Raw genomic sequence first — 17,318 nt, forward strand, 5'->3', positions numbered from 1 at the left:
TTTTTAGCTTCTTTATTCAGAAATGTCTTCTAAATTTAGGGAGGCATAAAGTTGACAAAAAGCTACATATGTTTTTCCAACCCTCTTTGTACTGCCTGACTTTGTCAAGAGTATAAAATTATGAAGTAGAGAGTAAAATATGGATTAAGCAAGATTCAATCATCCTGAAAGAGTCACTGCTTTGTTTTGTGTTTTGGTTTACTCCCATTATTCTTTTTTTTCTTTTTCTTTTTTTTTTTTTCTCCTCTATGTGTCCATGTTTTGTTGCCCCTTGCTTTTAAGCAAAATTATGTGATTTATCATAGTGCTTTACTTTGGATCCTAGCTCACTAAAATAATTCAAGACGTAGCTCTTTTTTATTGTGCTTTTATTTCAGCAAGCTGGTTTTTTGCACAATGGGATAGTGTTTGGACACCTGAAAATTCAAATGAAAAGGAAAACTTTTATCTGAGTAGTTTTTGACCAACTATTCTAAGTAGAGCATGCTATTTGTAGAATTTTGGTAATCTATATACATTTTCTAAATACTAGATGCACTTGCTTGTGCAAACTCAACCTGTTGTATATTTTGCTTACAATATTAATGCAGCATATCACCTGTTATTTGAGTCACATCACTTATGTGTTCTGAGCAGTTGCTACTTTGTGGTCAGGATTCCGCATTTGTGCATCTCATTCCAGTCTGAAAGACGACAGACACCCAGAGCTCAGTGCAGAGAAACAACCCCCTGCTGAAATCTGCAGTAAAACCAAAAAGGCTAACCAAAAGAGTGACTATCTCTAGAAAAGTCTAAAGGTGGAGAGACGAAGAGAAGAACAAGCAATGCAACAGATTTTAGATTGACGCAGAAAGAGCTGTAGAACTAATTGCTAATCCCTAATCACGGTACGCTATAGTTAGTACAACATTAATTTGACTGATTGTTAAGTATTTTGGGCAGAGAGAAGTTTGATTTGCCATCAGATTCACAAGTATGTAGTTAGATTTTGAATACCTTTCTTACCACTAAGCATGTGTCTACGTCCAATAACAACCGTCAGCAAATACCATTTGATGTTTGCAGCTAATTTGGACAGTGTACTCAAAGGCTAAGGCACATATTCACATGTTTTAGCACAACCTCACTGCACCCATGCAAATTTTTCTTTGTATCTAACTCAAATGCAAGCAGATTTGGGCTGAATTTGCAAAGCTTTCTTTTCCATCTTAAAACTGATTTTTCTTTCTGTGAGATGTTGTGTTTTGTCTTTGTTTTTGTTTTTGGGGGTTTTTTTTTAGTTCATGTGAAGCAGGCTTTAAAACATTGGGCATAAGTTGAGAGTAATAATAACCACGGGTCTGAGGCAGAGGAGAATTAGTAGTAGCAGCTCCAGGTATCAGTGGGTGCGAAGGTCTCTGTCATTAAGGACCACACTAAATAAACATGCTGGGATATGATTGCTTTATTGCTCTTTGCTCATTTTATGTCATTTTATTGCCCTACTAATGACTGTAGAATTAGGTGTGTAAGGGAGGTCTGAAAACGTAGAACTAAAAGAGGTACGAGTGTGTGCTTCCTGTCGAGATTCCAACTTCACATCATGGATGATGGAGAGACTAATTTACCTCACGTAGATGAGTGAGGGTACGGAGAGAGGCAGAGAGGGACCTCAAGAACCGATCCATTTTCTAGATGTCATCCCCACTTTAGAACCTGTGATGACTTCTATGTGTCTTATAGTGATGCCAGTGGGAGAGGCTATGTCATTTCAAGTAGTGCTTTTTTTCCTCCACTGTTAGCCAAATGGTGTATTCCTGATCCAGGAGCCCCTGGATACGTGAAAACATGCAGATAAGAATTAATTTTATATATGTTAAATAGTTAAAATAGTCTAATTTATGATAATGCCAGAGTCAGTCTGGCATGCTGGTGTAACAGTATCACTTCTGAGGACAGAAAGTACTGATGGGCTAATAATTTTACTGCTTTCTCTTTTGCATGCACTGCAGTTTACAAAATCAATAAAGAATGTAGTACCTCAGCAGACTTACAATTTAGACTGTAAGAATCTCTGTTCTTGACTAAAGTCCTGTTGTATCTAAAGGAGGGGAGTTAGTTTCATCCCTGGTGTTTAGAAGTGATTTTCTATGTTGTCACTTTCTTCCAAGGGAAAGTAGAATGTATTACCCATAAGGTTTCAAGTAATGTAAAAGGCAAAGCAAAGAATGCTGCTGAAGCAGGTGGATATTTTTTGAGATACAAAAAGCTAAAAATGACATGCTTTTATTTGGATCTTAAGAGCGTGAACTTATATTTGGGGTGCAGGAAGCAAATTGTCTTTCAGAACTTTATGAGTGACCAGTGCATATTTTGTTTGGATTTAAGAGTTGCTCATAAATGTACAGACTACACATACATAAGAATGTATAGAATTAATAGGCACATTGAAATAAAAATATATAAAGCAATAAATAGGTAGTGCATGCCTAGCTAAAGCTTAGCATTTAAAAGTGCAGTTCACCCCACCCAAGAAAAGTCTGCAAGGCTGCAAGAGTTGTAAAGTAGTTCTCAAGGTTACTACAAAATGTCCCTTTGTTTCTTTCATGCCTTCATCCTTTTTGAAATGCTGTGCACATAGTCAAATTAAAATTGTTTTTCTTTCAGGCTTTTCTACTACAAATCCTGTTTTACTATGTAGTTTACCCAGTTTACCTAAATATTAGTCATCCAAAGAGCAGGAGATCTTTTATTCATATGCCTCTATGTCAACACAACTGCAGTCTTAAAAACCATTTTGTCTTCTATTCCCTATATGTAATCCTTCCAGATAGTATTTCAAGACATTGTATAAATTTTATGCTTTTTTACTCTACAAGTGGAAGAAAATCTGGCATCAATGTTGTCTGATGACTTAAGCATTTTCTTTAATCTTCAGAAATGCCTTTATACGTTGAATGAAAGCATGGTTTTCTCAACCCTTATAATCCAAATAAGAATTTTATTTAGGAGCATAGTTGGTTTGCATTGTAGGTATCTTAGCTTTTATTTTACTCTTCTGGCTGCAGGTATTACCTAGAAATGAGGATGGAAACACAGCCTAGGAAATCAGCCTTTCCTCATCTCTGTATGAAGAACTGAAGTGTCTGTGCTTTGTTGTTTCCTTTTTAAAATGTAAGTAAAGTTTTTCTGCATGCTTCACTAACCTCCTTGCTTGTTAGAAACTGTATCATTACCTGACCTGTTTCAATATGCCTCTCACTCAGAAACTGATGGCCCTTTAGAGTTGTGAAGATCATGTGCTTCTGAAAGCCATATAAATATGTATGGAATTGGAGAAGTTGGTGGTAGGGTGGTGGAAGATGGGCACACCCCCAAAATTTTTGCTGAATGGTACCATTATTTTGTCCACCCAAAGCTGTGTGTTCTCCTCATCAGGCAGTTGTTGCCTCATCATATCTTATTACTTTCTCCAGTTCAGATTTTCCAATATCCTTTGGGGAAAAGTTGGAAGACCTGTGAGCCACTAGTTACTTCATTCTTTTTTTAAATTGGTAACCTTTAGTCAGCTAATTAATGAATTTACAACTCCAACATGTATTGACCATGGAGACCTTATACTTGAAAGCTGATGATTTTTTTCTACTGATTTTATTAGACTTTGAATGAGCAGAGATCCTTCAGTTCTAGGCCTTAAAAATACATCACTAAAAAAAAACATTCTTCCCCTTTCCACTTGTTAAGTGAATTCTACCTTGAGTGTTTTCCTCTGTCACTCAGTGAGCGCCATGAGTCTTGTTCCTTCCCACTCAGCAGCAGCTTGTGTTTTGAATTCAGTCCCACTTGGTTCATCATTATGATTTTTTTGTAAATTTTTCATGTTTAATAACACTACTTTTGCTCGATTTGTGCAAACATCTTTTGGACTTGTTACAATTTGATTTTCTGTCAGGGATAGTTCCAAAGAAGAGAAAATGATGGGCAGAGGAAATGATGCTGGTGTATATCTTATTTGCAATTCTAATAACAGCTTTGTGAATTTGAACACATTAGTAAAGAGCACTTCATTCAAGTGCATATTACCACAGAACTTGCTAAACATGCCTAAGAATAATGCTATTCCAATTTGGGAAAATTAGATGGATAACATAATTTACAGCACTTGTTAATTATGCATCAGATTAATCACAGCATAATTCTGTTAATTGCTTATCACAATGAGGTTAAATTTCTGTCATTTATGTTTCTTTAATTTTTAATTAGAATAAAATATTTGATTTTTTTCACTGGCCACTTTATAAATAAATAGTCATGAGGCAAATGTTCAGCATATTAAGACTAGAAGAGCTCTCCCGAGTCACCAATTTGGCTGACATCACCAACTCATATAATACCTTTCATAAATTTCTCTCCATGTCTTAAAACCAGTTAGGTTCCTTGCCTCAGCTGCCCAAATGGAGGAGGTTTGTTGCAGTGCCATAACCCTGACATGTGTAGAAGCTTTCCACTTGCCAACCTCAAATTTATGCCTTTGTTCTTATGGCAGAATTGTTTTATTGTCTAAATAAGTTTTTCCCCTATGTAGCTTACAGCCCATGATTTATTTGTAGAATAAACTCCCTCTCACTTTTCATTTCCCTGAGATGGGCAAACTAACTCCTTTTAGTCTCCTTCAGTAAGATCTACATTCTTGTGCCCTGAACATGGCTGGCAAGCCATTAGTGCTCCTTAATTCCAGCTGTAATGGCAGCTTTTAACTCCACTTCTTGTGTAGATGGAAGCAAAAATGCCATTCACTGTCAGATTAATGACAGATAGCAGGAGGTGTAGGTGAGTTCTGCTGGCTGTAGGAAACGAGTCCAGAAGTGATTGGCTGGCTTCTTATTCTGGCTAAATTAACAGACATGGGAGTGTCTTAATTACGGCTGTTTGAGACAGCTAAGTTGATTTTTTCAAACCAAGTCCACCGTAGTAATTTTATTTATGTATACACCTGAAAAATAGGGAGTGCTATTCATGCTAGTAATTTAGCCTGGGCAGGATAAAAAGCTGTTGTGATTCTTAGAGAATAAAAATTTCATTGAGAATTGTGATAGTGGGAAACAACTGGAGAACAATCCTGTACTGGGGAGAGAATTAAAGGACTAGCTGGGAAAAAACTGTGTTGTGAAGAACCAAAGAGTCTTGGTAGACAGCAAGCAGAACATGACCCAGCAGTGAATCCCGGGAGAAGAGAGTCAACAGCATTCTGGGCTGTATTAACACCGCTCAGGGAAATTATTATTTTCTTTTACTCATCACTTGTTAGATGACATCTAAAATGGTGCATCATTGCCCACTCACCTCCTTCTTTCTGTGAGGAAATAAAAGTATTGACTGAAGAAAGTTCAGTGAGGGCCACCAAGTTCAGAGTGAGGGGCTGACACACCTGACCAGCTGAGGACAAGCTAATGGACCAGAGCTGTTTCAGCCTAGAGATGGCTTTGTGGGAGAGACCCTCACTGCAACCTCTGGTACCTCAAGGTTGTTTGTGAAAAGATGGGCTTTCACTGTGGTGGAGATAAGAGGGCTGTGATGGCTGAGAGGACTAAAAGACTATGGATGTAAGTTGAAATAAAAGTATTTCAGGCTGAATGTAAGGAGAAGAATTCCCATTGTGAGAACTAGGGGACACCAGGTCCCGTAGGAAAATGGATTGCCCAGAGAGTTTAGGCAGTCTCCATTCTTCAAAGTATTTTCAAATATGAGGGTTTTTTCAAGCCCTTAGTAACATGGTGTGACCTGTATTGAGATGAAAGTTGAACCAATGATCTCCTGAAAACATTGACATAAAGGATTAAGAATGTATTCAAGATTCCTTAGTAGTCCATAGTAGTATTTGGTACTGTTCCTCCTTTTAGACTCATAAAACTTGCTAATGGATGCTATACGAATACCCAGTGATTTAGTTCTATCCTGTATCTCTTCTTTCTTGACTGGGTTTTATATTCAGTTCCCTTTCAGAAAATAACTCTCAAAGTAATAGTTTCTTTTTCATTTTATTTTTTTCTCCTTTTTCTTTTCTTTCTCTTTTCCTTTTTCTTTCTTTTTACTTTTCTTGTTCTTCCTTCACTTCAAAACGATGTAATACAGCAATCTGCTATGATATTAGTCATTTTAATTCACTTCAATCTTGGAAATTAGCAAGGAGCCCAGTATCCTGTTTTATGTTTGAGTATTTGAGTTTTTCTCTCCTAAATAATAAAAAGTATGACTTCACTTATGTAAAATCAAACTGGTTACAAGAATGTATCTTCATGTTTTTTAGTATTTAGTATTTTTAGTATTCAATGATTCTGAACACTTTGGGTTTCTAAATTACTACTGCCACACTTCCTAGGAATGGTTAGTTTTCAGATACTTTTTGTCCTTTCAAGATAATGGCAAACAACATTATGGCAGTTTTGTTTCTTTGTTTTCCCCCAGGAACACTATGTAGATCAAATGAGACAAGTCACAGTCTTCAACTGGAAAATATTATGATGTTTCCTATCCCTAAGATTTATTATATTGTATGTAAAGAAAAAAAGTAAGTGTAACAAATAAGTTCTAGTGTTGTTCAGAGTTTTACTTACTCAAAAGCCCAGGCAAGCCCAATTTTTAGCAAGAAGTGCCATCTTTATTAGACCAAGTAGGACTTCCACTTCAAACAGCCAGCACTGCTATTCTTTCAGGTTCAGCTGTTACGTTGTTGCTAAATTTAGCAGTCAAACTCTACAATTGCTAGACTCTACCTTACATCGCCTTAAAAAGAAAATTGTTAGTCCTATTTTTCCACTCACCTGCAGATTCTAAAAGTTTACAAATAGCTGGTTCATTGTATGTTTAATCTACTTTAACATAAATAGGATATACCCAGTCGTGAAATTTCCATCACCTAAGTGAAGTAATCTTTGTTTCCTTGAATACAACTGCTATTGACTCAGCTTTTCAGATTCCTAAACAAATAGTTGTTTTTGGTTAGGACAGTCTTTTCTACTGCTTCTTTTTCAATGTTGAAGGACTACATTTTCACAGGAAGCTATTTCTGCCATTCTCATAAATCAGATAGGAGTATTTAAATACTAATGTGTTTTAAATGCCAATTTATTAACAGAACTCATTTAGCAAAAGTGGACTGTCACCTTAGATATTTTCTCACATGTCTAGTTAATGCAATGTTATCTAGAAGACTAATCAATTTTAGGTGTTGTCAGGGCATTTAATCAGTAGCAAGTACAGTTCACAGCTGTTTTTTCTCCTTAATCAGACAAAAAGGTGTATATCGTTACTGCATTGTTTTAAAGAAAACTCCAAAACTTTGGAGTGCAGCAACTTTTATGTGTCTTTGGAGATAAATTTAACAAATCTGTTATAATTACTCCTTTTGGTCAAAATAGAGTGCAGCTTTGAGAAGGCAGCTTAACTTTAAGCTGTTTCTGTCACTGTGTATGTGCGTCACAGTCTTGGCCGCCGGAGATGCATCTGAACAGTGTCCCAGCAGGGTGGGGAAGTGACCCGTGTCTTCTGCATACCTTGTATTTCTGGTTGTCAGGCCAGAGGAGGTATCAGCAAGGAAAAGAACCTGTGCTTGGTGTACTTTCTAAAGAAAATTATAGTCCTGTCCTTTGGTCATGGAGATTTTGGGTGCCCATTCACAAACCAGGATTGCAGGCCAAGACCATGCAGGACAACTGTCCCCTTTTTAGATATAGTAACTTAATATTTTTGTTGTTGCTTTCTGAGGAATGTTTTTCATCTAGCTTATTTTTAGTTTGATTTTTAAGTCTGATTCTGTTAATCCTCAATTGGTATAATGCATAATTTTATGATTTCACACACTGACATTTTTGTGAAGTTGGCTGACTCTTTTCTTGAAGCTCATGCCTTCTGAAATATATTTTAAGTTGTTGACAACATTAATTATTGAACTAAGACATAAAAAAATTAATTTTTTTTTAAGATATCAAAAATGTTTTTCCTGGTATTTATAAAGTGTAGCAATTGTGCTATATAATATGTTTTCAGTTTTGAGAATGTGCTCCAGTGGAAAGTGTAGGAGGTGGGTCTCCATCCAGGCTCTCCACCTTCAGCTTCTCAGATTTTAGGGAATCATTTCTGTAGATTTGCCTCACCTAAGTCCAAGTGTTGTGGTTGTTTGAGCACTTTAGTTGGACAACCAGTGGGAAGAAATGGAGGTGATTTAGTTCAACCTCCTGTTAAAGATAAGTTTGAGGAATCTGTTTAGATGTGCCTGTTTCTGATCATTATATACAAAGGGAATTGAATGTCTGGTTTGTGTGCCGGCAACTGTACTATAGACACGTGGACTCAAGTGTCATAAACACTATCTTTAGTTGTCCTTTGCCTCATTTCTTTGTTTATTAAAAGGGGACTATAGTTTGTCCCTCTCTCACAGATGGGGAAATAATGTTACTGATTGCAAAATTCTCAGATAAAATGATGGAGCCTTTCTACATGAATACATTTAAAACAAGAAATACAGCAACATGGATGTTGTTCAGGTCCAGAAAATCCACACAGACCTAACTGTTATCTATAACAGTTCTAATCTATCGAATCTATCTAATATTAGAGGTAAACTTTATCACGTAACCTACATTACTACAGCTACACAAAGTTTTTAAATATTTTATCTTGATGACTTGCATTGTGTTTTTATGCATAACTGCACTTACAACCATTTCTCAAAGTTACCTCTTACCTCCACTCAAGATAGAGACTAATTCAAACTTTACTAGACCACTTCTCTCTTATCTTCCATGCCAGCGAATGTTTTCCTGTTCAGCTCAATCAGTGTTCATTAGTTAAAAGAGATGCAGCCCAATTATTTTCTAATATTTATCATCAGCTTTTAAAGTCGACTTCTACTGATTTTGAGCTTGTTAAAATCACTGGTTTAAATCTTTTGGGAGCAGATATATTTGTACTTCTGTGAAGTCACAGTATTTAATATTTTTGTTCCTACCTGGGAACACGCCTAACCTGTTAAAATTAAAAAGAAAAGCCCTGGCCAATTGAAGAGTGTCTGGATGTGTACAGCAAAGCAAAGGCTTGAGCTCCTTCTCTAGAGAATTCCGCTTTGTGCTCACTGGGATCTGGATTTTCTGTGCTTAGAGTGTAGACGCCTCTGCCAATAAAGATATCAGGTGTCCTTGATCTCTCTGATTCTTAGGAAAGAATTGTTTGAATTTTCAAGGAGACACTGTTAGTTAATGTCTGGTGAAAGCAAGAATTACTTTGTTCTCTTAAGAAATAAAATGTAATAATTTTAGGGAGAAGGCTTCAGGAAGACCTTATAGCAAGCTTTCAGTACCTGAAGATGGCCTACAAGGAGGCTGGAGAGTGGTTTTTTGTAAGGTCATGCAGTGATAGGACAAGGAGGAAAGGATTGAAACTGAGAGACTGTGGGTTTACATTAGGAAGAAGTTCTTCATTGTGAGAATGGTGAGTCATTGGAAGAGGCTATCCAGAGATGTTGTGGATGCCCCATCCCTGGAAGAGCTCATGGTCAGGCTGGATGGAGGTGGAGTAACCCAGTCTAGTGGAAGGTGTCTCTGCCCATGGCAGAGGAGTTTGAACTAGATGTTTTTTAAGGTCTTTTTCAACCCTAATCATTCTATGGTTTTATGAAAATCAGAGTGTTGCACACACATGCCTTCCTAGGCTGTGAGTCGTTCTAAAAACTTATTTATTTGATACATAAAATTGAGTTATTTTGATACTTTAAAGAGCTGATCCAAAATATGGTCAAAACAGAGAATGTGCCTTTATGCTTTCTTATTGTTATTTTGTTCAGGGAGTATTTGAAGTTTTTTGTTCATTTGTCATAGTTTCACTCTAAACTGATAGTCTTTAATATGCTCTGAAGTTCTCATTAACTCATTTTTGTAACAATAGCAATTACAGAACTTGTTAAGCTAAGCATAACCATGCTAGTGTCTTGGAAGAGTTAAACTGAGTGTGTTGACACAACGTTCTTTCTGCAGGAATGTGATGAGTCAGCTTAGGCTGTAGTTAAAAATTTTAATTTTAGACAGAGTAACTGAAAAGGACGGCACTTGTCTGACTGTTCAGTTATTTAATTAGCCTTTTACGTAGGACCAAGAGTTATATAGTCACTAGCATGGGCAGAAGTGTACTGAATTTGTTTTGAAATGTTATGTAGAATACGTAACTCATTCAGCAGGGGCTAGAATATAGAAATTAGAAGACTTACTATGATTAATTGATCGCAAGGAAAAGAAAGATTCCAGGCAAGCTGAAAAAAAGAATACCAAACAAACCTTGCCTTGATACTGGTTAACCTCTTTTTGAACTCTTTTATTGTGTATGACAAAGGCAAGGGTGTTTATCTGTGGGAAAAAAAATCTCATTATATGGTATTTCTAAGATAACTGTGGGTAAATTGTAAGTTAATTTTATCTAACTAGCTATATAAAACATTGTTTACGAGCAAGTTTGCATACAACCTGCCAAGAAGGCTTATTAAGAAATTACTAATCACCAGGGGATGACTGAACAGGAGTGCTTAGTCTTACTTATCAGTAGTATGATGGTTTGGTTTTATCTTATGCCTGAACTCTTTCCTCTTTTCTTCTTATTTCACTCTGCTCTCCAGGACAATTCTCTGATTAATTTTCCTGTGTGTAGCAGAAAATAATAAGTTACCTGATTTAAGCAAATAATTAACAAGTGTATCCAGTCATTTAACTGTACCTCAGCAAATCTTACCACAAAATTCTATGCTACGAAAATCGTTTAAGCTCCCTCAATGGTCAGCATTTCATGGCCATAGTGAGTTTTCAAGAATAAAATTAATTAAAGAATATTAAGTTAAAACAGAAATATTAAGTACTAAAGTCTACCTAATAGTAATTCATGTACCTAAGAGTAAAGCTAATCTGTTGCAATGTAAAAAATATCGTGGTTTTTATCTTTCCTCCCCATACATATGCATAATTTTATAATAGTGCCTGCTAACCTCAGATAGGGCTAGCAAATCTGCTGTTAATCTGGACACAAAGCAAGCACAGAACTGGATTGAACTGACAAAATACAAATTTGCTATTAATCCATGGAGAGAATCTGGATATGAACAATACAATGTGAATAATTACTAAGAATCTGTATGTAGAAGGGAGAGCTTCTCCATCAGATTAATTTTTGTAGATATACTCAGTGATAATTCAAGAGGCAAATTCAGCTGTCACAAAAACGCTGACAATAAATTCCTGTGTGTACATACTTATATATAAACATATGTGTACATAAAACAAGATTTTAAATTTGCATAACATTTGATATGTACATGACTTGCAGTCTATTGTGGACATCCTCCTGGAATGGCTAGATATTCTGTCTTCAGTCTTTTTTGCCTAACCCTTGTATCTGACATACTGTGTTCTGACTGAATAGAAAATATTAGGATACACTAGACTAGACAAGATTGGAATAAAAAAGAATAGAATGTTTCAGCTGAAAGTGACTTACAACAGCTATCTGGTCCAACTGCCTGACCAAATCACCACTGATCAAATTAAAACTCTGATGAGCATTGTCCAAATGGCTCTTAGACACTGGCAGGCTTGGGGCACTGATCACCTCTCTAGGAAATCTTCCATGTTCAACCACCTTCTGGTAAAAAAAAAAAAAATTCTTACCAATGTCCACTCTAAATGGAGTGTCCCTGACACAGCTTTGAATCATTCCCATTCAGTCTATCTGTGGATATAAGGGGGAAGAGATCAGCATTTCCATCCCTCTCCACTTCCTGTCTTCAGAAGGTTGTAGAGAGCAGTGAGGGCACCCCTCAGCCTCCTTTTTGAATGACTTCAAGCTTCCACTTATTTATTACTCATCCTTGTAAATATTCCCATAGAAATGTGCTACTTCAACTGACATCATCATGGCCTTGACTCTTCTGTCACCTTGACACAATGCTCTCCCTCAGTGTAGCTGTGCAGCTAGCTGTTGACATTTAGGGATGGCCTGTAATGCAATGGTCCATGATTGACCTCTTGGCTATGAGATGACTTTTTGTCGAATATTTCCTACTGGTGGTATTATTTGCTGTATGGCTGTCACAGATACACCATGGGTTTCACTAAACCATTGACAAACAGTAGCATGAGACATCTGCAAAATGAAGAAGATACTGTCAATAATTTTGGTCTGTGAAGATTGTGAGTGAATATGATGTGACAATCATCCTCAAAACACCTTTCTGTTAAAGAGAGAATACAACTAAAGGTTTGTGAAGTGCAATATGTCTTATACTTTTTTGAGATGCTACCCAGGTCACTCATGGATGTATTGTGTGCATGTGTAAGTGCTAAATAAAATCAGATAAACCAGATAATTTTGTCTACCTTCACCTTAAGAAGAAGTAACATCTCTTTGCATATGACACCATTATATTACTATTGCTATCCTAGCATCATATCCCCTCAAAGACACAGTGGTACATAAAGTGAATAATTAAATCAAACATTTATCATTTTAGGATAAGATGGAGCAAATTATATTTGTAATAGAGATGGAGAATCTGAAAGCAGGCTATGTCCTCAGCAAGTTTAAATTATCCTTAAAGTTATCCTGCAGCAACTATTCTTCAGGCTCAAAATATTTTAGAGCTTTCATATTCCTTTGATATTTTCCCTCAGCTACTGAAAGGGCAAATACTGAAGTGGATGCAAGATTAAAATTGTAAATTGCTCATCGAAGATTTTTGAGTGCTAGATCTCTTACTCAGCTTTGAAACTCTGATGTAGATTACTCATTGAACATCTTAATAACTATTTGGGGATTATTTCAAGCTCTGAAGAGTGCTGTAGGGTGGATCCATAGTATTTGACAAGTCAGACACCAGGCATGTTTTTTATTTTTTATATTTATTCACATTCATGACTGTTGAAGTTGTAGCTGGTTGTTCTGAATGATGAGTAATATTTTAAGCCATAAACTTAAATATGAAGACAATCAGACCTCACAATAATTGTCTGTTTCCTGTTACATCAAAATGAAAAAAAAAAAAGGAAAAAAAAAAAGAAAAAACCCCCACAACCCTCAACATAACTTATAAAATAAAGCTATATATGCTGTATTTTAGAGTGGAGCTCAACATAATGAATGACCAATTTAACTGAAAAAAGAGGCAAATTCAATATGTGCAAGAATCTCCTTTCTCTAGAATGCCTGGGGTGGTCTAAGTGTCTAAAATTGTGAGTAATGAAAACAGGCTTAGCCTGGATTTCCCACAAAGATCTGTACTTCAGTTTAACCCGGCATGATTTGTTGCAGCTAATCTTACCACCTTGCCTAATAAGTGTGCCATGAAAGCCTGTTATTCAATTCTGGTACTGACTTTGCTTTTCTAGTGTTTTGTTTAACCACCATATTTTTTAGGACAAAGTCAAAAGTCTGCATGCCATAAGTTTACTTGTTGAAAGTGATAGCTGGTGATGGGTTTGAGTAGTATGAGATGATGCCTTTGGTCACCTTAGTGGAAGGTGGTGACCAAGGTCACCTTTGGTCACCTTTGTGCTATATATTTATTCTCACGATTCACAAATTGTTCTGAAAAATCATTTCACATTAACCAGCTCAAAGGCAACTTTATCCTTGTTTGGGTCTGAATTTTTTTTGGGTAGAGAGGGAGGCATGACAACATTACAAGCCTTGCTGTAATATCTTGTAGAGGAATGTAGCCACGTTTCCATCATGTTACTTACATGTTAAGCAAAAAGGCTTCTTTTTGAAGAAGCTCAGTAATACACATTTATGCTTTATTACTCATTTTTTGATATGATCCAACTCTAACATTTTTATTTATTTAAAAAACAAACAAAAAAAACCCAGCAATCTCTGTCAAATGAAGTAATGCCGCAGTGTTACAAAGCTTTCCATGTCAAACGTGTCATAGTTTTATGTTTTAGAATACAAGCAAACATTTCCCAGTCATTACTCATGGAATATTTATGAAGCACTTGGGGGTGGGTGTCAGCAGAGCAGATTTCATGGTGACTAGGAGTGTTCTCCCTGGCACTGAGGGTGTGTTTTAGGAGAGGGAAATTCAGTCTGTGGTATTACATGGGCGTGTATCTTTGTAAGCCAAAGATGAGATTGCCCTTGGGTGTGTGGAAATTCTCACACTGCTTCCTGGGTAGCAAGCTTTTGGCAATAAACTCTCTGGCTTGGAGGTCTTTGAGTTTACTGTAATAAGGAGGCATTCTGGCCCAGCTCATTTGGTTTCTTTAGGTTTTTTTAATATGGCTTCCCTGTCCTACATGTGCCAACCATCAAGAAGGGATACAGATCAAAATATGTGTTTTGCCAGCATTCTGGATAAATATGACAGGTTATTGACAAAAATAGGATGCCGTCCACCACAACTCAAACTCACTGTACTTGCAAAGCAGGAAATAGAGTGAAGGTGTGTTCTTACCTAGAATACATGGGAAACAAGAAAAAAAAAAAACACAAAACAAAACAACACTTTTGAATTAACACTTTTTTTTTTTCTGGAAACTTACATTTCTTACTAAGCTGGAAAGGTAAAGGAGCATATTGTTACTTATTAAAAAAAAAAAAAAAAGAGAGAGTGAGAAAACCAAAAGTGTTTCAGGGGTGATGGAAGTTTGAGATTTGAGATTTGCTTTTATTTTCAGGAAGACTTTTATGGAAATAACCTTGATTTTATTAGGTTGTGCTGTATTTTATACCATAGTCAGAAAGAATGATTACATTTAATATGGAGAGCTGAACAATTAACAGAGTTAATAGTCTTAAAGATAAGATAGGAATGCTTTCTGCATGTGATCCTGAGGTCATCAGATTTAAAGAAAAGAAGCAAGAAAACCACATGAACAAACCCATTATTGTAGCTTTCTCTTCCCAACTACTGCAAAATTTATTTTGAGAAGTTATTTCTTACTCAAATTTACATTATCACTTATCTCAAAGAAGTGCTTAGCAGTTTGGCTAATTGCACAGTTTTAAAACTTTTGCTTACCTTAGGCTGATATTTCTTGGCTGTCAGTAGTAGGTGACTTGACTTACGCTATTTTATACTACAGCCTGCAATGTTGTTCAGAATTTGAAAAACAGTGCAGGTGTCTAACAGGAAAAGAAATCTGCTGTATGGGAATCTGAATACTAGTGAACAGTATAAAGCTTGAACTGACATATGACCAAAAGCTGTTCATCATTAGCTTCTTTCATCAACTGCTCTCATTCCAGGACTGCATTCTAATCCACCTAAGGCTGAATGAAAACATATTAATATTTTACCACAGTGATTTAGTATACATTAATTGTTCATGATGTACTTCATGATGCCAAAAATCCCCCAGAAAGCACATTTTTATGAGTGCGAGATTTGACTGTAAGAAGTTTCCTTAGCAAAACATGAAAAAATAGTATAAAGAATGTCTTTCCTATAGCATACATTTTTCCATATTAAAAAATCAATTGAAATGAGTTTTTATATGACAGAAGTATGAAGGGTCAATTCATTCCCTCTCTTTAGCAGTCACTAAGGGACCTGTTTTGGCAGCACTGAAGAAGTTCTGCTAATAGCAGGGGGAATAGTAGGATTTGATCATGTCATACATGATATCTTCCATCTTCCATTCATTCCCTTATTTTAAATTTACTTATATGCCAGAATGTTTTCAGGACTGGCATTTTGAAATAAAAAATATGCAATGGATATATTTGTAAGCATACGGGTTTGGTATTAAAGAGCCAGATAATATTTATAGAACATATTATCAAAAAGTGTACACCGAAAAACAATAGATAATTCTAGTTAACCTGTAAGCCTTTTTATATTATGCTAAGTATCATATTAAGGCAATGAATCATTTGTTATGCAACTAGTAATTAGTTTTATAGCAAATGCTATACAAATACAACAAATGATTGTAGAAAATACAACAAATTCTGCTACAGAAGAAACTTCAAACTGAGCGATCAGGTAATATAAAATTTTTCCATCTCATGATGAAATTACAGTGATTTCCTAAACAATATTGGCTGTCAACAAGTAGCTTTTCATCAATCTTAATTTAATATATTTTTTTAAGTAAATGAAAGAAATTTTAGATGTGTTTAAAAACTGTGAAACCTTGTACACTTCCAGTACTGTGAAGTTACACTTGCCAAGTAATTTTTTCCATGATTGTAGACAGTAAATATTCTAAAATTTCAGTAATATTATTTTTTAAATTGCCATTTTTTGTATTATTTTTCTTCTGTCATGTATAGGAAGTATTTGTAGTCATATCAGTTGCTCTTTTTAAGAAGTAACTTTTGCAGTTTTTTGATATCTCATTAAATGTAATAATGGATGAATGGTTTAAAGGAAAATGAATAGCAATAAGCTGAAAAGCACAGTCCCTGTGGAGACCCTCCAAAATCTGAGGAGAATTTGTGGAAGCAGTAACACAACTGTAAATATGCTTTGGTTTAGGGATAGGTCTGTGAATAATACAAGAATCCTCTTGTCATAATTATGTTACTGGGCTCTGCTGGAGTCAGGAGAAGAACTGGCCTGAGACTGCATCTACATGTCCACAAGGAGACAGGATGATTTGTGACTCTCAGGTAACCCTGGGGACATGGGTATTAGAAAGATGAATAAAGGACAGATGAAAAAAACCTTTCAAAAGGCTTTTTTTTTTCCTAGGTCTTCTGGTGTAGATTTACCTCCTTCATTGGTAACTTGTCTATCATAAATTGCTTTTGAAAATATTTATTTATTTATTTATTTATTTATTTAATCAAGGAGTTGGTCATGTTTCCCTTTTACAGCTACTTTTACTGAGTAGGAACTGCAGACACTTTTCCATTCAAATATGCATTTCAATGCTGAATGTACAGTTACTAGCTCTTGTTAATTAGGCATCAATTGGGTAGTTTTCCAATATAAGTAATCTTTATGTAACTGTTTTTCAGCAGTGTAAAGAGTAGTTTTCTGTAAAGAATGTATTGAGAATAATAACATTTGAAATTCTGCTATCCAACGTTTGAAAGGACCAGATTAGCAAGTGAAATTCTGCTGTTCAGCTTTGTATTTGGCACAGATTCAAGCAGCTTTACAGGAGAGTTTTTAACTGGGTTTGTACGCACCATGTCTACCAACTGATGAGCTGTGGACCTACCCAGAGATTCTTCATTACAGGGAAGGTGATTAATATTTCTCTTCCCCTGTTCATCTGAATGGATGGAAATGCCATTCAGCCATCACATCTTGTATGAAGAAGGGTTAGAGCACGAAGCCACTGTCTGAGAGGCTG

The 17,318-nt window shown here is 35.8% G+C and overlaps 1 protein-coding gene across 1 annotated transcript in view; it reads left to right on the forward strand.

Annotated features, from left to right (window-relative positions):
* Positions 1-17,318, forward strand: part of HNF4G (hepatocyte nuclear factor 4 gamma) — a 61,758-nt gene that overhangs the window by 22,051 nt on the left and 22,389 nt on the right. Inside the window, exon 2 of the mRNA XM_083858191.1 lies at positions 3,048-3,153. The gene's annotated coding sequence lies outside the window, so the exon portion shown is untranslated. The remainder of the gene's footprint in view (positions 1-3,047; positions 3,154-17,318) is intronic.

This window comes from Zosterops lateralis, assembly GCF_965231275.1.
Source record: "Zosterops lateralis genome assembly, chromosome: 1".
In the NCBI taxonomy this organism is placed as follows: Eukaryota; Metazoa; Chordata; class Aves; order Passeriformes; family Zosteropidae; genus Zosterops; species Zosterops lateralis.